The sequence below is a fragment of the Thunnus thynnus genome, chromosome 3 (genome assembly GCF_963924715.1).
Source record: "Thunnus thynnus chromosome 3, fThuThy2.1, whole genome shotgun sequence".
NCBI lineage: Eukaryota > Metazoa > Chordata > Actinopteri > Scombriformes > Scombridae > Thunnus > Thunnus thynnus.
In genome coordinates, this window is record NC_089519.1 from 2,105,109 (window position 1) to 2,127,764 (window position 22,656).

The window sequence follows — 22,656 nt, forward strand, 5'->3', positions numbered from 1 at the left end:
ATAAACATCAATACTACAGACCTAAGGGTGCTGCAAGTTTATTTGGCACCACTGACAACCAAATGTTAGAATTTTTTTTTCTCAAAAGTTAATAGACCTTACCTCAAGCATGTTAGAAATCACAGCTTAGATGAAGGAAACAAAGCTCCAAAATATATTTTCTTGTGAATTTTTTATGAGCAAGCATATTACTAATGTGTATAACAACAGTGGCCCATTATTGCACTTACAGTTCTCTTATTTATTTATTTTTACTTTCCAGTTATCATTTCCCCATGTGATTGACCATCAAGAACAATTAAAATTAGTTAAATAAATTTGACTTTTTCATTAGCATACAGGCATTTGTATAATCTCTAATATCCACTAACACATTAGCTCTGCCTATAGAGACATTCAAGATAGGCAGAGACATTTGAGATGAAACAGATATAAACAGATTTAAAGATTTATTTAAACTCCCCCAAGAAGTGTCACTCCTCCAAGAATCATGACCCTGGGAGATGTGTTGATGGGGGCAATAGCCCCCAGTAGGGGCTACAAAGGCAAACTGGTCCCAGGTGAGGGTCCAGACCAAGAACCATTCATAGACCTCGACCGGGCACAGCCCAAAGACATAACATGCAGTTACTGTCCCTTGGGCCCACTGCCTGCAGGGATAAAGACTGGGGTCGGGTATGTTGCCAATTGGGCAGCAGGCAGGAGCTGGGACCTGGTCACACTGATACCAGGCATTGAAACTGGTTCTAGGGACGTTGAACATCACCTCCCTAGTGGGGAAGGAGCCGGGGCTATTGTGGGAGGTGGAGCAGTACTGACTAGATATAGTTGGGCTCGCCTCTATGTACAGCACTGGCTCTGGAACCCAACTCCTAGAGAGGGGCTGGACTCTCTTCTTTTCCGGAGCCCAGAGCAACTCCGGGGATACTCATGAGTCCGGCTGAGCGCCACAGTGTTGGAGTTCTCCCTGCAGAATAAGAGGGTTTTGTGTAACAACAGAGGAAGACTCTGTTGTTTGCGCGTACACGCTGAACAGCAGTTCGGAGTACCCGGCCTTCTTGGAGTCTCTGGGTGGGGTCCTGGAGGGGGAGTGGCCCAGCAAGTTCATATTTCTGCTGGGGGATTTCAATGCTCATGTAGGCAGTGATGGAGATACCTGGAGGGGGGTGATTGGGAGGAACACATGGCCTCATCTGAATGTGAGTGGTACATTGTTATTGGACTTCTGTTCTAAGCATGGACTGGCTATAAAGAGCACCATGTTCAAGCATCAGGTTGTTCATAAGTGTACCTGGTACCAGAACACCTTAGGCCAAAGGTTGATGATTGACTTTGTAGTTGTGTCATCAGATCTGCGGCTGCATGTCTTGGATACTAAGGTAAAGAGAAGGGCAGAGCTGTCAACTGATCACCACCTGGTGGTGAGCTGGATCAGGTGGGGGGGGGGGGGCTGCTGGACAGGGAGACCCAAATAGTGTGAGGTAGGACTGGGAACATCTGGCAGAAGCCCCTGTCCATGAAATCTTCAACTCCCACCTCCGGAGGAATTTCTCTTGTATCATGGTAGAGGTTGGGGACATGGAGACTGAGTAGGCCATGTTCAGCTCATTCAGCCACCTCAGCTGTGGAGCCCAACAGCCCAGGCTGTTTTCAGCAGGGGTAGAGAACTGCTGACCTTGATTGGAGACATTGCTGGGCAGTGGAAAGATCTCCTAAACTGGACCGACATGCCCTCTGTGGAGGAGTCAGAGTTGGATAAATCAGGGGAAGCCTCACTCATATTTCTGGCAGAGGTCTCTGAGGTAGTCAAAAAGCTCCTCAGTAGAAAGGCGCTGCGTGTGGATAAGATTTGCCCTGAGATGCTGAAGGCTATGGACATTGTTACTGCTCTTCACCCTTGCAAGGATACTTAAGGGGTCATGGGAGTTTGCACATCCAGTCTACATGTGCTTTGTGGACCTACGTAGCTTACAACCGAGTCTCTCACGCACCTTGTGGGTGGTGCTGTGGGAATGTTGGGAGCAAATGGAGCAAATGGAGCAAATGCATCTCTGTTATTCAATTAGGGGGAGCAAAGTTATGGTTTTGCTACCCCACTTTTTGTCTTTTTAAAAATAAACTTATCATCATACAGTCCCCGCAATCAGGTGATTATATTTAACCAGCCTACATCATTGATCATTTTTATATTTTCAGCAACTGAAAAAAAGTGTCTGAATTAACAAACAGTTAAATGTTTAGCAGTGGAAAGTAGCTTGTTTAGACTTCTACAAAATACTCTGCTTTAGTTTCAGTTTTAGTCAGACTCTTTTATTATTTTTATTTTTAAATGTGATGACCCATCACTCTGTGTAATGATCTCTCATCCGGCTGCTCTGCGCTGTGCTTTCATTATTATGATTATTCTCTCGTTTTCTCATACAAGTTTACTCTAAGAGGAAGTCAGGTATAGTCCTTAACTGAAATGGCCCTTTTAAATCTTGAGGAGCAAACACTTTCTAAGTTGTGCATTAAAATTGTCCTTGATTTGAGGTAATGTAGGTTAAAATAATCTGCTTTTGAAGTTATGATTATTCATTCCTGTGTGCTAATAGCTACCACTAGAACCCGTGTGTGGGATTGGAATTAGATAGTTGTTGTGAGGCCGTTTCATTCATCCAAATTGTTTGTACTTTGTTGCAATTGTTAGACTTTGAAGACGGCCTTGTGAGTATTGAGAATAGCAACCCTCAGGTTTAACATTGTTTAATCAGGTTTTATTATATAAATCATATGGTGATGTGTTGTAAAACAGACTTTAATTTATAAACATTGTTTGTCCTTGTTTTACCTTGAAGATGGCCTAGTAGCCTGCAACCTACTAACATTTTAGTTATGTTTTTCATGTTTTTATGAATATGAATATCTTTTCAAATATGAAACAGCCGTTCTTCTAATAATCATTTCCTGTCCTGATCCACCCAATTATAAGCTGTTCTTGATGCATTCCTGGTTTTCATAGCACCCTCAATCTAACTAATCTAGACTAGTGCAGGTGGCTGTTTCTTGACTTAATCCAAGAGGTTAGGTAGTGTAGAAATGCAGGATTTTTTTAAATCACATTTTTTTCTGGGGGAGAACCCCCAAACCCCCTACCAATTATGTATTGCTTCCCCATTTTAATACATAAACGGGCACCTATGGCTGCGAGCCATTCGGCCCGTATATAACAGTGAGAGCTGTGTCCACATTCTCAGCAGCAAGTCAGACTTGTTCTCAGTGGGTGTTGGGCTCCGCCAGGGTTGTCCCTTGTCACTGATTCTGTTTGTGATTTTCATGAACAGGATCTTAAGGCAAAGCTGGGGGGAGGAGGGTTCCTGGTTTGCTTTTTGCAGACGATGTGGTTCTGTTAGCTTCAACACAACGTGACCTCCAGCAGGCACTGGGATGGTTTGCAGCCGAATGTGAAGTGGTCAATATGATAGTCAGCACCTCCAAATCTGAGGCCATGGTGCTCTGCTGGAAGAAGGTGGACTGTTGGCTCTCGGTTGGGAGTGAGTTGCCGCCCCTAGTGAAGGAGTTCAAGTATCTTGAGATCTTGTTCACAAGTTCACAAGTGACATGCCTATTTTACACATCCTGCAGACATGAAGACACCTCATGAATGTGAGTTGAATCTGACTCTCCTTTTAGCTCTGCTTTAGTCTCCACCAACTCCTTACTGCACTATGTTCATCAGCAAGTCACTAACTTTGTCTGGCTGCAGTTTGGTGCTGGTCAGGTAGCATGAAGTGGGTTTATCAGAGCATGATGTAGAATTGGCTGGATCCATCATTACCAGTGACCACTTTCACATCACGTGGTCCTGTGATATTTTGTTAATATAAATAAAACATTGATTAGTGTAGCTTTAATACAGTTTAGTTTTCTCTGCATTGTTCAAGAAAATGTTTTGATGAAGCAACTATTGTTTAAGATACAGATTAGTAGTAGAAGTGAGCTGCTGGTCTAGAACATAAGATGTGGTGGTTTGTGGTGCACACACAGACTCATACATGAGTGGCCCAAGATGGTGCAGAGCCAGACTGAGGGGGTTTGTACTAGTGTTCTTGTGTAATGGCTCGAGCTGGAGCTATTTGTTCTGTGTGAGTAAAGTCTTATTGAAGGTGCACCAGGCTCCCTTAGGATCAAGTGAGATTGGTGTTGCAAGGAGCTAACACAAAAACACAGAGGATACAGCCCTCTGATTCTCACATACAAAGGCACCATATCAAACACACACACACACACACATACAAAGACACACACACCACCCTGTGGCACTGTCTAATCACACAGCCTGTATGTATCTCTGTGTAGTTGTGTCAAAGGAGTCTCCATGCTGGGCTTACAGTTCCCCGGTGAATGCCAACCCAGTGTGTGCCTGTGTCTTGATCACGTCTTGATCACAGTGGTGGGTTCTGTCACACAGAGGGATAGTTAGTGATCAAGAAGCTACAGGACAGGTCAGGTGAGAACAAATAACTGTAGGGAGAAGAGAGACAGAGGTAGGTTGCCAAAGATAGGAAGACAGAAGTAAAGAAGAAGAGAGGGAAGAGAGGGAGAGAGTAAAAACCAAACAAGTGGAGACTTTGTTCAATCTGGAAACAGAAACGAAGAGAGAGCACTTGCCAAATCAGCAGACACCTTTCTGTGAAAACAGCCAAAACCGGAGATGGTCAAGCAGGGCCACTTACTTGCCTCAGAATCATTTTCATTTAGTTCAGAGTGGATTAGAGAAAAAAAAATACACAAAATACTTCAAAAAGACATCATGAGAGGATGAACAATGGCACATATGCACTCAGCCTATCCCACACTACCATCATGCAATCCCAGACACACCAAAAAACACAGGCACACACACCCAGACACAACCTCATTTCACTGCCCTGTGACACAAAATGGGATTTCTGTGTTTGAGCAGAGGGGGTCCGATGGTGACAGAGGGGCACATCAAGAGGTGAGGGCTTTATAATCGCTGATGCCAGATTGGATGTCAGCTGTGGCATAAGTGACTATCTATCACCAGCGCGCTGCACGTGAAGAGGCCTCTTTGTAGACGGCTAGACTTCAGACACACAGAGAAAGCCTCCTCCCTCCAGCCCACTCCACTGCCCCGCAGGAGGGATTGCCACACATACACACAGAGGTCTGCATTCATGCATACATGCACAAGGCTGATACACACACAAGATATTTACCCACACGGCTGTAAACATTCACGCACATACAGTGGCGGAGAAATGTTTAGAAACACACACACACACACATGCTCATTTGCATTGTATCCCACACACGACTCCTTCAGAAAACGCATCATAGACAAAGCCTTGGGCCTCCTCTAAGCACTCACTTGCACAACCACACACTACGTTTTTTGGTTATCTACTAGTGCGTAACAGCTCACTGTAATGGTCACATTCACAGCAGCAATAGTGGTGCAAGTGGCAGGCCCAGTCCTAGCTATAGGCAACCAGCTAGATGCCATCTAATGGGGGGGGCGGGGGGGTGCATTGCACTATGCACCGGAACGAGCTGCAGCTAACATGATCCCAGTGCCCCTATCAAATGCACTGGTGCCCTTTGTAGTTCCTGCCCTGAGCACTATATGTTTGGGTTTTTTTGATGTCATGTGAAAGGTGTTGTTTGTGTTTGTTTTAGTGATATATTATATTTGTAATTAGATTTATTTTATGAAATTAAATTTAAATAGATTAAGTATTGTAAAAAAAATGAAAGGCACGTTTGTGTCTTCAGAACCATCGCTGCACATGCATTAATTTATGTATCTATTTAATTTTTCAGGGGGGGGGTAAAACAGGGCCGGCCCTGGCCAGTGGCCATTGGTTTAGAGGAGGTTAAGGATATGTGCATAACATTTCAGTAATAAAATTTGTGGGTTTACCTCATTCAAATGGCTATTATGTGTATTTTTGTTTTTGATTCAGCATTTATATACACATTTAAATACCTTAGTTATAAAACTTGAAGAAAATTTAGTTTTACCTGAGATGGAGAGATGTTTTAGATGTACATAAGTTGACGAGAAATGAGAAAGAAACAAAGAAAAGAAAGAAAAAGAGAGATTGTGTTTCACCAGAAAAGCAGATATAAACAGTGTTTATTTTCATCTCTGGGATGATTATGTACTAACGCATAGTCTCTGTCTGCAAGTGTCCATGTGGACAATATGTGTGTGTGTGTGCCTGTGTGTGCGCCGACTAGCAGCGGCGGCGGCAGCAGCAATGGCAGATGCTAATCTGTGCTGAGAGTCATTATCTGTGTTTCCTGGGCCATTAGACTAATGCTAAGGGATAACACAGAGAAGTGGATGAGACCTGACGCTAACAGGGGCTAATCATCAGGACCACCTCTCACAGTGAGTTCAGCTATGACACTAAATATCCCTCAGAGGCAGGAACCTCAGGCACTGGCAATCAGATAATTACAGGAGCCCGGAGCATTTTATTAATAAAATTTCAATAAATTGTCTCAAATATTTGAACTAGCTGAGGTGTGTGGGAATTGATTTGACACTTGAATGGCCTCAGAAGTGCTAATATCCCTTTTGTCACCATTATAAATCATTAATATTCTCAAATACTGATAATTGTAGAGTATTTTTCTGGTCCAATATGTCTGTGTAAGCATGAGGTTTTTATTAGATTCAGGAAAAAGGTTGAAAAAAAAAAGGCAAGTATGAAGTGCATGCACAAAACCTGCTGAAGAGATACAGGTGTATTCCTTACAGCTCATGGTTCCCCTCACCTCAAAATTTCCCCTAGCAACAAACATCTCAGAATATTCCCAGCATGTGGTGTTGGAGCATTAGCTTTGCCAGGCATTGGCACAGCAAGGCAGCTCTAATCTGCATATCACCTGATCTGACCAATGAATCGCTTCCTGTTTAATCATTCCATTTGACCTAGCAACCAAAAGCACCCGGCGAGCTTTTGAATGGCAAACAGTAAAATAGAATACATCCCCGAGACCTCAGAAGATCAAATGTGGAAGAAAGCGCTAACGAGGCAGGTTTCTGGGCCTTTTTTTTACTTTTTAATGAGCTGATGCCCAATGAGGGTGACCCCGCTGCTTCACATTGCACTGGGGCTATTGAACGCGCCCCTGCAGATTCATCAAGGCTACAACTCAATATTAAACAGTCAAAGGTACGTATTTACCCAGGGTTAATTTACCGTCTTGCCCTCATGAGAAATAAACTAGATTGCGCGGTAAAATAAAAAAATTATGTAGAGGGAGAAGAGAACAGGAGGGGTGAGTGTGTATCAGGTAATTTATGATTAATAAAAAGAGGATGTTCATCTGCTCAGGTACAGTATATGTGTTTTTGTGTGTGTCTGCCTCCTCCAACTTCAAACACACATCTTTAAAAGCTGAGAAAACACTGCGTCCCTGTCTTCTGTCGTCCCTGTGTAGCAGGGCTCTGGCTGCATTTCAAAGCTGACCTGGCTGACTGAGGCCTGGCCATGGAAAAGGCAGGAGGAGGGCTGCATATGATTGAAGACAGGCTGAAGAAATACAGTACACACACACACATACACACACACACATGTACATGCATGTAAACGCACAAACTTCTCTACTGGAGGAAGCAACAGTAAGCTCCAGCACAGGGCCCAGCTACAAAGAGACCCCACTGAGGCTGAGCAGACACACAGAGGTGGCCCTGGGCCGAGAGAGATGATTGAACCATCCGAACAGCGAGGGAGAGGAACTTCAAACAACCTCCAGGATGAAAAGATAAAGGGAAAAGGAAAGAAGGATGAAGAAGAAGAGGGGAGGCCAAAATTCCTTTTTAGCATATGAGCCTCTTCATTAGACAGGACAGACTGGTAGACTTATAAATAGACAGAGGGAAGGAGGAAATGGGTTAGGAAAGAATAGGAGAGGGAGAAAGGAGGGGTGGAAGAACAGAGAGGGCCCCTATTAGTGAGGTCCGTCACCTTTTGGCCTGCCTGGATCTCCTCATCTCCATAATAGGCTGACCCCCTGTGTTTCAGGCTCATTAGAAAGGCAGACAGCAGGGCCAAGCAGACACATGCCTGTCACCTCTCTGCTCCCACTGGAGACCTCGATGAAACAGAGATAAAAGACAGATGAATGGAGAGATGGTCGGAGAAGGAGAAGGATGAGATGGAAGGTTGGGCCCCTGGTTTAATCAGGACAAGAGAAGAAAAGGAAAAGAGCCGGACTGCTTCTTTGGTGAAAACATAGAGCAGAGAGATGAACAGAAAGAGTGGCTGTGTGGAAAGAAATCTGCCTAGAAACAGTAATTTGATAGGGAAAGGGTGGGTGCAGGAAAAATAGTCTGCTGTGATTTGCCATTGTAAGCCAAGCATCACTTTCAGTTGGTGTATCACAGTCAGTGTGGGTGTATCGATAAAAGAAATAATTCCATATGAATCCAAAATCCAAAGCTATACAAAGCTTTACAGACAGACAAGAGTAGGACCATGAATGAATAGATTATCCTAATAGCTTCAACCTAAAATAAATAAATAATCCTATATTTAACGCACTTGTGTTTTCTGTTTTAAAGTGTAAAAATCATTAATCAGTGAAAGTAAGAGTCGACAGCAGTTCTACGTGTACCAAATGTCATTGCAGTCCATCCAATAGTTGATGATAGTTGTATCGATCCAGTAGATGTAAAGATATTTCACTGGATAAGTGAAAAAGCTTGACCTGATGGTTGCCCCAGAGGAAAAGTCAAGAGATCATCAAAGTTATTAGGATTCCTCATCTAAGCACCATAAATACATGCAATCTAATGGAAGTCCATCCCATAGTTTTTGGGATATTTAATTCACTGAAAACCAAAAGTGTCAACCTCACGCTGGTGCTACGACGGATCACCAAAGTCAGTAGGATTTATCATCAGGGGACCATGAATGTTTATATAAAATTTCATGGTAATCTATCAGTTGTTGTTGAGATATTTCAGTCTGTCCCAAAGTGGTGGACTGACAGACCTACTGACAGACCAACCTCGCTATCTGTAGGGTCATGCTGTTAGCTCGGCTAAAAATGGATTAAATTTCATGAGAATCAAACAGCAGGAGGGCAAAACCATCTATGAGTTCATTCCTGTCACAAAATTGCTCCCCTCTGTGTACAAATCCCCCCTCTGTCACTGCTTATAGAAACAGACAAGCTTGTTAAAAGCGTAACACTGTACACGCGCAAAAGTGGTTGATTGACAGGCTGCTTAGCCATTCAGGACACACGTGGTTTGTTTGGGATCCTCCTTGGAGAGTTCTTGTTTTATTACACGCCGCCCCTGCTGATTGATTAACCCGGCGTCCCTACGCCAGACTCCCCCTAGACCAGACCCAGAGGTCAGAGGAGCAAGGTCAAGAGTGACAAGGTCAATGACCTCATCTGGCCTTCTCACTATTGAATGGTGATCAGCTACCTCACAGCTGATTGACCGGTGGGTTAAGTCGATGCTGCATCTCGCCCGCAGGGAAATCACGGCTGATGAAATCACAACTGTCCCACAAGGAGACAAATTAAAGATCTAACGTTAGATTGATGATTAAAAAGGTTTCAACGATTTGAAATACAAAATAGACATTACGCCCATACATTTAAAAGTGTAGGGAAGGGAAAGATGTCTCAAACTTTAAACTTAAGACTGATCTCACTTTACATCTCTCTCACTCTATTCTTCTCATTCCTTTATCCATTTGTAAGTCTCTTGCTTCCATTTTTACCCTTTTTTTTCAACGCGTGTATCATTTAAGTCCCTTACCTTTCTCTCCTGCTCTTCAGCTCTCCCTCATATCTCAGTGTCCTCCTGCTTGTTCTGTTGCTCTCTTTCATTGCTTGTCCATTAATCCCCATACTAACCCTCTCGGTGTGCTGTGTGTGCATTTGCTTGCCAAACACACACAAAGAGCAGCTTCCTGGATGGTTTCGGTCTGGTTAGGTTTAGGGAAAGATCGTGGTTTGGCTTAAAATGATCACTTTGTTAAGGTTACAGAAACATGCGATGTGGGTTAAAGTTACTACTTCCTTAAAGTTAGGCAACCTTCACCGCTACAATAATAACCACGGGGTTAAGGTTGGGGGATGATTGTAGTTATCGTTTTTAAAAAAATGTTCAGACTTGTGGTTGAAAATGTGAGACTTGCAGTTGGAAACAGGGAATGAACAATGGTCTCCTGTGGCAAAGTCCACTGTTGGGTTAATGACTCCAACCACCCCACCTCCTCCTCTGAATGAATGAATCGTAGACTCATACAGTCATGTCAGCTGTGCCACAGCCCCGGGTCATAATTACTACAGCTGCTAGATGGCATCTGTCACTCAAACATAACTATATTTCATCTACAGGCGACTGACATCATGACCTATTGTGTCGTTTTTCCTGAGAGGACAGTCTCTTTTAATGTAGTCTCTGTAAATATATCTACAGTATATATGAGGGTTACAAGCTTTCTAAATGGACAGAATCCCCCAAAGCAAACAACTAAATATACTGTTTGTCATTATTTTCCAAAACGACTCATACAGTATCAGTGTTTTCTGATCTGTTGCCCCTATCAGCAAGACAACATCCGAAATGCATATGATGTTACAAAAATGATTCACATCACTGTTTAGTAATCTACAATGGCTGAAGTTAAGGATTGTTTAGGTTTAGGTTAAAAAAACGACTTGGTTAAGTTTCAGGAACGTTTAGGAGAAACCAACATTGACTGTTGGAATGAATGAACGGCACTCTCTGACTCTGTAAAGCTTCAAAGTTGTCAGAGAAAATTAAAAACAAACAAAAATAAACACACGTAACACTGAATTAGGCTTCATTAACTGGTCTCAATCTGTTTAAAGATGATCACAAAGTAGCACCGACAGACACACCGAACGAAAAAACTCAAAACATCATCAACAGGAAATCCAGCGCCAAGGACGTCACAGTAGCGGATCAGATCAGAAACACCAGAACAATGAGCGTTTAGCACCTTTACCACCATGATGACAAAACAAAAACACACAACAAGAACCGTATGCATAATCACATGCAGCCATATACAGCAACCGAATACAAGAAAGCCTTTTAGAAAGGAAAAACACACACATCGATTAAAATGCATCCCTTCTGTCTTGCTCTCTCTCTCTCTCCAACACACACACACACACACACACACACACACACACACACACACACACACACACACACACACACACACACACACACACACCCCTCTTTCAGAAATACACAGAACTAATTGAGTGGATTTCAGATTTCACTTCCTCACAACTGATACACTGGAGATCCCTAAACAAATTTATCCAGCTTTTACACAAAGCTCTCCCTGGTGTCTTAGATCTATGCCCTCCATCTCCCCCCCTCCATCTCACCCCCTCTCTCTCCCTCTCTCTCTCCCTCTCTCTCTCTCTCTCTCTCTGCTGGTTAAAAACCTCTGGCTGTTGGGGAGCTTAACCATTTATGGCTCACCTGTCATGAAGCCATTGATGGAGACAGAAAGAGGACAGAGGTGAAGAAAGGAATAGTAAGAGAGACATATGTATGGGTATTTATGTGTGCGTGTGTGTGTGTGTCTCCCTGCATGACAACCCTGTCTTCTCTCTCCACCACAGTCTGCTGTTTGCTTTAATTTGACCTGCCGGCCGCGACCGTGAGCTCATAGTTTATTTTGATAAATTGAAGGGGAAGCCCCGCTAATAAATCAGGGCCCGTGATGAAGAAAAGCCTTAAATAGGATATTAAGATTTATATCAGGGACTCCGGTTGTACGCTGACAAGTACACAATTGCTCCCTCTTCTCCCTGTCTTTCTTTTTCTGAAACACACTAATTCTATCTCCCTCTCTTCCCTTCTCTGGTACTGACAGGACGATTTCTTATCAGGGCTCCAGAAGGTGGAAGTAAGGGAGTGAGGCAAGAAGAAATGGGAAATAAAAGAGGAAAGGGTGGGGGTGGGGGGTGGGGGGTGAGGGGGAGGCACCAATGGGAGAGCAGAGAGGGTTCTCTGCTGCAGCCTTTGTGTTATTGGCTCAGTGGCCGAGCGTGAACGCAACACACAGAGCTTCATTACTGAAGCGCAGGGGCTATCTGTGTGACAGGATGCAGGATGGGGAGTGTGTGTGTGTGTGTGTGTGTGTGTGTGTGTTCTGCATTTGTAGCAAGATGCAAGATTGAATTTGTGTTCCTGCTCCTGGGAGTATGCACTTCTGTGTGTGTGTATGTGTGTGCATGCCATGTGTATGTGCGTCTTCCTTAGATCTGCGACGTGAGCACACACTCTCACAGTGACTTATTTACTCCAGAGGCGAGGCTCTAACCCCAGGTACAGAGCCCCGTGCAGAATAATTGCTTTTTTTTTTTTCTCCATCCCCCTGCATCACGTCGCCTCTTTGTTCTTAACCACTCACATGCAAGAAGTCAAATCTATTTGTGAGTAAGAGTGTGCCTGCATGCATATGAATAAATACGTGTGTGTGTGTGTGTCTGTCTGTCTATCTGTCTGTCTGCCTGTGAGTATGTGTGCCTGCATGGATATGAGACCCAGAATGTGTCCAAGTTTAAAGGACTACTTCACCATTTTGAAATGTATTGTATTGCAATACATATGCATGCATTCGCTGCCCTTCCAAGAATGAGATGTGAAGATAAATGTTAATCTCATCTTTGTGTGTTCGATACAGAGATATGTAACATGTTTAGCCTAGCTTAGCACAAAGCAGGGAGAGTTAGCCTCCCTCAGTACCTCTGTACTGACAGGACAGTAATGAAGCTGATATTAATCTCATCTAGTGCTCGGTGAGACGTAATAAACAAATTTGGCAAAATGTTGGAATATTCCTTTAAACTGTATTAGTGGCGTCTGTGTTTTCAAATATGCTCACATCCTCTTTGTAAATGATGCAGCTATGCAAATCAGCAACCACAACTGTGAGTAATTACCAGTTCAGCATTCGACCATCATTTCATTCAGTTTTAGAGAGAACGGCTCCAGTATCTGGTCTATTAGAGTGTTGAGTAATGCTTTTAACTCCGTTCCCATAATTAAACCCAGTGTACAATTGAACACTCAAAGGCGGGTTACTTGCGTTGCGTAATGATTGCAATTAAGGGTCGCACACAAAGCTGGGGCTGCTTTCGCAGTCGCCGCGCGTGACGCTGGCAATTAATTGAAAATGCAAATACACAAGCTGATGAATGAGAAGAGTGCTGGGTCTACACTGCGTGAAAAGACTATCCGCCACACTTCAGAAGGCTGTGTTGGGGGGGGTGGGGGTGGGGGTGGGTAGGAAATCAAACCAATTGGATGTGAAGCATAGCTGTGCCGCTGGGGAGAACGTACTGTTTGCTGAGACAGTGTGATACTGCAGACCCCCGGCACAGACACAATAACACTCTAACAGGGTCATGGAAAAGAATGCCGTTTAAGTTTACATTTGCAACTTATGAATGAAAGAAACTCATATACTCTATTTATATAATCATCAGCATAATCCTCCAAATTTACCGTTTTATCAGTCAGACACAGCCTCACAGTCACGGTGATGCTGTTGCCAAGCTGCAACCAAATATTGCTCTCAGTCTGCAAAGTACTTGGATGTTTAAAAAGTACCAGACAAATAAAATAGGCAGGCAGGTACATGCAGACAGACAAATGGACACACAGGCAGAGCCGCTGTGTGCGGTTGTCTTGACAACAGAAGAAGAGCAGCACCCTGGACTCTAAGTGTGGATGGAGAAGAGAGACATGAGAAGGGATGGACAGAAAAAGCACTGCGTCAACCCCATTAAATCCACCCAGCTCTCACAAAATCAGTGCCACAACATCAACCTTTGTGAAGTATGCACCGCAATTTTTCTTTCCTACAGGAGAGGACACACTGGCAACGTGAAGCAATGGAGATGACTCAAAACTGTTCATACAGCCCATAACGTTATCTACACTGAATTCACCCCAGCGGCCATTCCCAGAATGCTAAATGAGGTATCAGCAATGCACCAAAATGTTCCCCATTATCCCTCATTGCCTTAATATCCTGATCATCTGATGACCAACATGAACCCTGGCATTAGTCTAAGCTGCAGTCCAAAAAAAGCATGAATTTCACTGAGAGTATGTTATGTGGTTGTTGGCCGTCCTGTATTTTATTGTGCAGCAGACTGCAGAGTGTTAGCATCACTCCAGTGCTTGTTTGTCCAATACAACATGTCTAGACGCATTCATCTCTATGTAATTTGACGATAATGGTGAGCTGTCTGAATCTGTGCCAGCTAACAGTGTTCCATGTTAGCTGCTGCTGGTTAACCCTAGTGAGCTGTGGCATGACACAGCTGGCACAGTCTGGCAGAGACGAGGGGTTATAGAACTGAAACGGACATAATGGACAATTCTTCTTCAGAAATGACATGTTTAGTCCCATTGAATCGAACTCTTTTTCCCTCTTGGTGCGATTCGTTTGGGCAGGTCTGAACACAGCAATTGTACTCAGGTGTAGACCAAACAACACTGTAGAGACCAGTCCCAAATGAACCCTGGATCCAGGGTGACAAGCAGTGTCCAGCTGGCTGAACCTGGCAGAGAGCGAAGGATACGCACCTGGTTAGCACGCTCCTGTTCAGCACAATGGAAAAAATGGGATCAACTCTAATTCCTTTGAAGTCGGTTGAACTTCCAATTGAGCCTGGATCGTGTCAAAGATACTTCCTCCTTTCAATTACAGAATAAGAGACAATGTCCAACACAGTGAGTAAGATGTATGAGGTTTGTGTAAAGCAGGTGCTGTAGCCTCCTTCCTTCTTCTTCTACCCTTTAGAGTTCTCCTTGTTATAATAAAACGATGTAAGAGGCAAAAGGAATGTGAGGAAGAGATAATAAGAATAACCACAGCTACATGGAGGCGTTTATATTTCTTTTGTTTTTATGTTTCTGACTTGTGGTTGGACCTGTCACCCATAAAATTATTTTATCTTTGGAGTTATATTGTGGTCTGAATGCAGTTTATTATTGAAGATTTGACAAAATTAAAGTATAAATTTCAACAAAAACATTATTTTCCCTAAAAAACATTTTGGTCAAAACCCAACCACACACAAACACTTCCAAGAGATGGTCTGCCTCTCCGTAGTGTGGCACAGCACAGCATGGCTGGGCCTGGCACACAGAGCCATACCACCTGGCTAATACCAACTGTGATGTATGGCGTTGCTTTGGCAGGGGCCCCCTGCACAGTGGGACGGGGGCATCGGGAGGGTACCGACAGTCTCATGAACAAAAGGCACTTAACTTCACCGCTCTCCATCAACATCTCTATTCACCTCCTCTGTACAGGAGGGGTGGACCCCGCGTATCCCGTGAAACACACATACAAATTCACACACACAGGTGCATGTCTGTGTGTGTGTGTGTGTGCCTGGTGACAGATGGGGGATGAAGTTGTCAGACCCTTGCTTGGCTGTGCTGTAGGCCCTTGTCGGCTGGCTGCTACTCGTTAATGTGTTAATTAGCCTACTTGCTCCTCCTGTTTGGTAATTACAATCAGCCTGGGCCGGGACACTCATCAGGGGCCACTGAACACAAGACGGCAGTGCAGGCAGGGTTAGTATGGGGACATATGGTTACGTGCATCATGGAGCAGTGCAGAGTGGTAGAAACTGGCCAGGAAGATCAGATTAAACTAAAGATAACATTTAACTTACTAAGTAGCATTCTAGCATATCTGCATGTTTTATCACCTTTTCAGTAAAATAAATAAATAAATAAATAAAACAAGAAACAAAAACTTTATTTAGACGGGGAAGCTTCAGGAAGGCTCTGTTCACACTCACACACTCACACCAGGAAGCTGGTCTGATCTGATGGGGGTTAAGGGTCTTGCTGAAGTGCACCTCAGTGGTGGTAATGAAGGAGGGGCAAGCGCTGCTCTTTCACTTTGCATATCCAGATTGATCCTGCCACTCCACAGATCAAACTGCGACCTTTCGGTCATATACATGAGATTCTTTAATGTATTTTTCCTACAATTCCAGAGAGCCATTGACTTCCATTACCATGAAGATCAAATCTGCATAAAATTATCATTGCCTGATAATGCAGTTTAAAGCCAGATTCATTTTTAAAAGCCTGCACTGCATTACATCACTACAATAATATACCTATAACTAGAAAGAATGCAGACGTGATGTTCACTGCCATGGTTTCAGAGGCGTTGACAGATTTGATATAATATGGAAATGAATGGAAAGCAATGGATGCAAAATACAGCATCATGGTTTGCAATATGGTTAGCTGTGATATAAAGTATAAGTGGTTTGTATTAAATGAGCTAAAACATGCAAATCCACTGGCAGGTCCTTTAAGAACATTAGGTTGTGAGTTACATGATAATGTAAGGTTTGGAGCCAATCGTGGTCCAGTATGCAACTTACACAACTGTGACAACTTTTTGAGGAAAAACCATACCGGACACAAATTATAATTATACTCTGCTTTTATATAAATTATAATTGTATAAAAGCAGAGTATTTTTATACATCACAAAACATGGAGGGGGGTAAACTGATAGTCACTGTGAATGTTTATCTTGAAGGAGGTAGAGCAGGGAGGGTGAGAAACGATAGACAGGGTAATGTGTAGGAGAAGGTGAACTAAATGAATATACTGAGCAGAGAAGCAGGCAAGAACGGATAAAACATGTTTTTTAAGGACCTTGAATGGACGTCAGATAAGTGCTAGGACAGGTGGAGTGGTGGTGACGTGGTGTCTCCATCTTTGCCGTTATCTCTCTCTCCCTCCCACAGGAAGCAGCCGGTTCATTTGCCTATGAGTGTCTGACAGAGCCGATTAAGAGCAGTTTGTTTTATAGACGTGCGCTAATTGAGTTGGCTAGATTGCCGTCACTGGGTTCGCTGTCTATATTGAAGATTACATATTTCCTTTTCATATCTTGGCGCTGCAGCCCGCCTGACCCATCTATCTCCATTCCTCCTTTCTTCCATTCCCCCTCTACTGCCATGTAAAGTGAGAAGGGGCTTTGGTCGTACGTCTAATTAGTGCTCCTCTCCATCATTCTCCCTCTGCCTTGTTCACTACTATATCCTTGCCCCAGAGACCTTGCTTCGCCTCTTTTCTCTCTGTTTCTGACCCCTCCTTCTCATTATCTCCTCCTCTTTCTCCCCCTTCCTCCTCATCTTCCTCCTTGTACCACTCCATATTTCACCCTCTACATCTCTGTCATTATTCAACCCCCCCCCCCACCCACCACCCCCTCACCTCCCTCCTTCTACCTCACCCCCCCGCCCACCTCGTCCACCTCTCCTTCCCTTGCTCTCTCCTTCTCAATGAGTTAATTAGGCTCATCTCTGGCACCCTCTTGCCAAAGCTTGTGCCCACAGGGCCAGCCGCAGCACTCCTCTGATGATTGTGGGGGTCTATTTTTAGAAGACAACAGAAAGAGGAGAAGCGGAGAGAGACAGCTGAAGGTCATTTGGTACTTTCACTTTGAGCATATCTATATCAGAATGTGTGAAAGAGAACGGCGTGTGAAAGAGAAAAAAAAATGGAGAAAGGGAGGGAGAGAGAATAAAGAGAAAGTCACATGGATTCCATAATTTAAGACAAAATTCTGCTTATGCAGTGCTTGTAGTATAAATGGCTTTTTACAGAAGTGCACATAAAATATGATGATTTAACACTTCAAAATCACATAACTGAAAAGAGCACTGCTTCCTATACTGAACCACTCTCAGTGGTTGATGTTCCATGTTGGAGCAACAACACATTGTGTGTCATCATAAACTGAACACTCTAATGAGCCAAGCCCTTTCAGAGCTCAGTATGCCTACTGTAACTCCACAGACAATGTGGCGCTGACACAATGGCTCATTCCCAGGTAACCCATCCATACTAGAAATGCACATATTCATGTCTGGTGCTTTGTTAAATTGCCTGAGCGAACCAAATGGAGCTCCATTGTTGCAGTTACATAGGACTATGAGGACAACAGATGCATTTCAGCGATCTGAAGGTGAAGTTTGCTGATGCCATTTGTCAGCACATGATTATGTTCATGGTTGAAATGCCTTGAACATGCTGGAAATTCACAACAAGGACTGATCTTACTCTCAATACTTATTTTCTATCATTCCATTTCTGTATTGTGTACTCACAATATCTTACAACTCAATGCTGCAGGGATAGAATGAGTCATTTGTAAAATGTAAGCTATTGAGATTGGAGGTATGGAAGGCCTCTCCTCTGTAAAAGGAAAATTCTCTCTTTCTGTAAAATACTGTGGGCGAGAAAATGAGGAAACTACACGTAGGATGATAAAAGCATATACAGTACATACGTAAGCTGTACCATTTATAACAGCAAATGCTGAGATGTGGTACACCTGAGCTGTATGTGGTGAGTACTTTTTGGATTTTGATCCAGATAGCTTGTAGTGAATCAACACTATTTCCTGAGAAATCCAACTGTGGATTTGTAATGCTTAAAATAATTTTATGCATACAACTGTAGCTCATTTGATTTCATCTTCAAAACATCACAGTTCAATTCACGCAATAACTAGAGGTATACCTGAATAGACTTGTTATGAGACAGTGGCAGCACACCACTGAGTTACAAATGTCTTCTACTTTGCCACACACTGTCAAGCAGACTGAGGGAAAAATGTTCTTATCACTTGACTATATATACCAACAACTCTTCTATGACAAACAGGACCAAGAGGAGAAAATGCCTGATGACAAATATAGACACCAGGAATAGCAGAGACGGTATGAGTCAAAGCACCAGGAGTTCATTTACCCCTCTCCCTCTAATAAACAAAGCAATCACTGACAGTCAGAGACACAATTATGAGGTAATTACACAAAATAACAGATTTTCCCTCTCCACCTTCCGTGCTTGTTTCACACGGGTACCCCCACAGATTACAACAACCCCCATCAACCCCTCCTCTCCTGTGCAACTGTTAACCCCCCGCACTCCCTAAACACATACACGCTCGCATGTACTTACACAACATGTGAGTATACACACAGATACACAAGCACAAAAACTCAGATTTATGCAAAAGGTTATTCATGCGAGCGTGCGCTCACTCATACTCGCACACACAGTCATCCCCCTCCTTCCCAGAGCTCGTCTTAATTAGAAGCCAAGTCGTCTCATGGCAACGTACTCGTCAATCTCCCTCAATGTAGTCTCGTGCTAATTAACCGATTTAAATGGTAGTGTGTAGTGGAGTGACACAGGGCGCAGGTTCTGGTCCCTCAGCTGCCTCGTGTTTAAAAAAAAAAACCTCCTCATTGTACCCATCTCTATCTCGCCCCTCCTAACTTTTCCTCTGTTGTTTACTCATCCCTCGCTGCATCTCTTCTTCCCTCTTTCCTTCTTCAACCCTTCTATCCTCCAACACCGCCGCTGACTTATTTGACTATAGTTATCGGCCCATGCAGCCTCTTCGCCCTGCCAACTGGCAAGCCACCGTGTCCCCGTGCCCACATGGCTTGTTGGCACGGGCACTGCCGCTCATTTCACAACATGGTCATTATCATGGGCTGCTCCACAGGGAGGGATTACGCTAAATATGTAAATGAGAGCAATGTTGAAAGTGTCACAGTGCAAGGAGGGAAAGAGGAGAGAGCTGCTGGCTGTGTCCTGATGTCAAAGCATCTGATGTTGATGAAAGTGAAAAATTACAATTTGAAGAGTCTGGGGTACATCTCAGAATCAAACTGAGCCAACAGCCATGGGATAATGGGTAAGTGCAGAAATGAGATCTCATTTCCATAAAATAAAATGTATCTGCCCGACTGACAATTTTGTTTCATAGACAGTCCTGCCACCAGCGGTTTTCAGCCCAGGCAATTTCTTTGTTTCTGCAAGAAATGAATGAAACCCATTTGGTTGCCATATATTCAGAGGAAATGAGGTTGAAATCAAAACTTTGCCTGCCCCACTCACTGGCCAAATTTGATCATATTAGTACATATGAAAGAAAACTACAATACAGCCTTCATGTAGGAGGGGCTCTATCTAGACACAATGCTTCAATTTGTCCCTGTAGAGATGGACTTAGGAGCATTTGGAGGACAAATGATGTCCAATTAATGTGAGATGGAAAAGTATATTCCCTACAATTCTCTGTTTCAGTCCGTGAGGCATCATGGGAGGTCCTCGGTTGAAGCAGAAATATAGCTTCTGGTTCTTGCAAGCTGCCCTGAGGGCCTCTCTCTTTCCTACTGCTCAATTACAGCCGAGGATGATAAAGCACCTCAGTAGCCAGGCTACAGAGCTGCAGGCTCCATGTCGGGCCCTCATCAATATTTCAGCTCCTTTCCTTTATACTGTATTTACCCTTATCTGGACAACGATAGGCCACATCACACCTCCAACCTCCCTCCCCTCAGGCCACGGCTTGTTTTAGAAAACGAGCTGTTACTGGGTTACACCTGAACGAGGGCAACAGCAGATGGGGTTTCACTGAAGTGTGTGTTTTATGTGTTTAGGGGGGAAAGGCTTGGCTACATTGTCTTAGACTAAGCCTGAATTTAGCGACAGGTATGTCCAATATGAGAGGGCACAGTCCATCTCTGGGGACTCGGCACAAAGTGATGGCCTTTTTAACACTGCTGCTGAGCCATAAAAAGGCCCCTCGGGCTGTCGTCTTTGGATTCCATCAGCCTGGCTTGTTTTACAACTCACCTTTTTATCCTTCTCACTCTCCTCCCTCTGATGCCTCTTTTCATTCTCCTCTCTTAACTTCTGGCCATCATCCCTACTGGTGATAACAACAGTGTACTCACTAAGTTGGAGTACGATGATGGTAAAAAAGAAGTCAGACTGGGTCACGAGTCACACGATAATACATGTTTTAAACTTGCCCAAAGGGTAGCCAAACTTATTTGGAAGAGAAAAAAAATGAAGACTAACAGTTCAATTATTGCCCAAACTGTCTGTTTCAAATATCCATAATTTACAGACTGACTTCTTGGTTCAACTTTGATCTACTGTTGTCAAGGTTCTGTGCACAGATAGCCCCCAGTAACACTATCAGAGAGAGTTTTTTCAAGATGGGCATGTATCATGCATATTTCCACGTCTATATTTTTGTTCTACTGGAATATCTTGCATGATTTACAGTACAAAAACTTCCTTATATATCTTATACTGGTCCTTTATGCAGCCCCTCAGTTCAAACAGGCCGGTTTAGCTTCTGAAGGCTTTTGACTTGCAGGCAGCAACCATGTTTAACATCCGACATCATAACAATATATAAATGACTGGAAATCACAAAAAGCATGTTATGTCCCATTTAATACATCCATGGAGCATAATCTGATTATTACAGGTGTCCAAATGAAATGGTACATAATCTGAATAAACTGTTGGCTTTTTTACAGACTGTCCAAATGTCTAACCGCTTTGTGTCTTGTGCCCCATCGCACTACTTAGTAGCAATGTCACCACGATCCCAGATCTCAATTATTTTGCTAAGTATAGTCTATCATAAATTATAGAAATAAAGTTAATAAGAACAAAAATAAGACCAGACCAAATAGTAAACCAGAAATATCCTTTAACTGAGGGAGTGACAGGTAAGAAGAAATGAAGAGCAATAGATGTGCAGCAGTGAGGGTCAATATCTGGGAGCCTATAGATGGACAAGCTGAAGGGATGTTGTAAGGCCATTTCTCTCACAGCGATCCGATATTATCAGAATGGCCCCCAAACACACACAAACACATATACTCTCACACAATCTGTAAAGCCCTGCACCCCCCCCCCCCCCTCCTGAACCCCCCTGGCTCTCCATCAAGGCTCGCGGTGCCCGTTTTTCACAGCAGGTAGCTAATTCTGCTTTTATCCCCAAGTAATATTGGACTTATTGCTCGCGCCACTGCATCCACGCCGAGACTCAGCGAGCCACAGGGTGGGAGGCGGTGGCGGCGGTGGCGGCGGCGGCGGCGGTGGAGGGAGGCGAGGCGAGGCGAGGCAGGTGCCGGTGGAATGTCAGCTTGGTGGAACTGATTGCGCTTTGCGGCCACAGAGCTGTTGCCCCATTACACACACAAACACACACACACACACATACAGAGAGAGAGGAAATAGAGAGAGAGAGAGAGAGGGAGAAACAAACTCCCCCAGGTCCTGCTCACTCAAGCCTCTTCTTAGACCAACAATATTGCCACTGATATTGCCTTGCTGTTACATCACTCAAGACTCACCCACACATACACATACCGGTCTGCATTCCCCTCAGCGCAGCCACTGCTATCGCCTGCCATCCAGCTCTCTTAAGGCATCCACAACCACACACAAACACAAACACACACACACACACAGAGGAGGGGCAGGGAAAAACCATTTCACATTTCACCCACCCCTCTCCCTCTATGACTATTTTCACTTTTCCCATCCACATTTTCTCATTCCACTCCTCAATTACGAGCGAGACCCGGGGCTCCCCTTGTGCCCCCTACCTCCCTCTCACCCCCACCCAGAGGATAGGGTCCCTCACTCTCAGTAAACAAGGTGCAGATGTCAGAGAATACAGCAGCCTGGTAATGTGCTCCGCTGCTATACCACATCATGCATCACCACGTTAAGGTCTC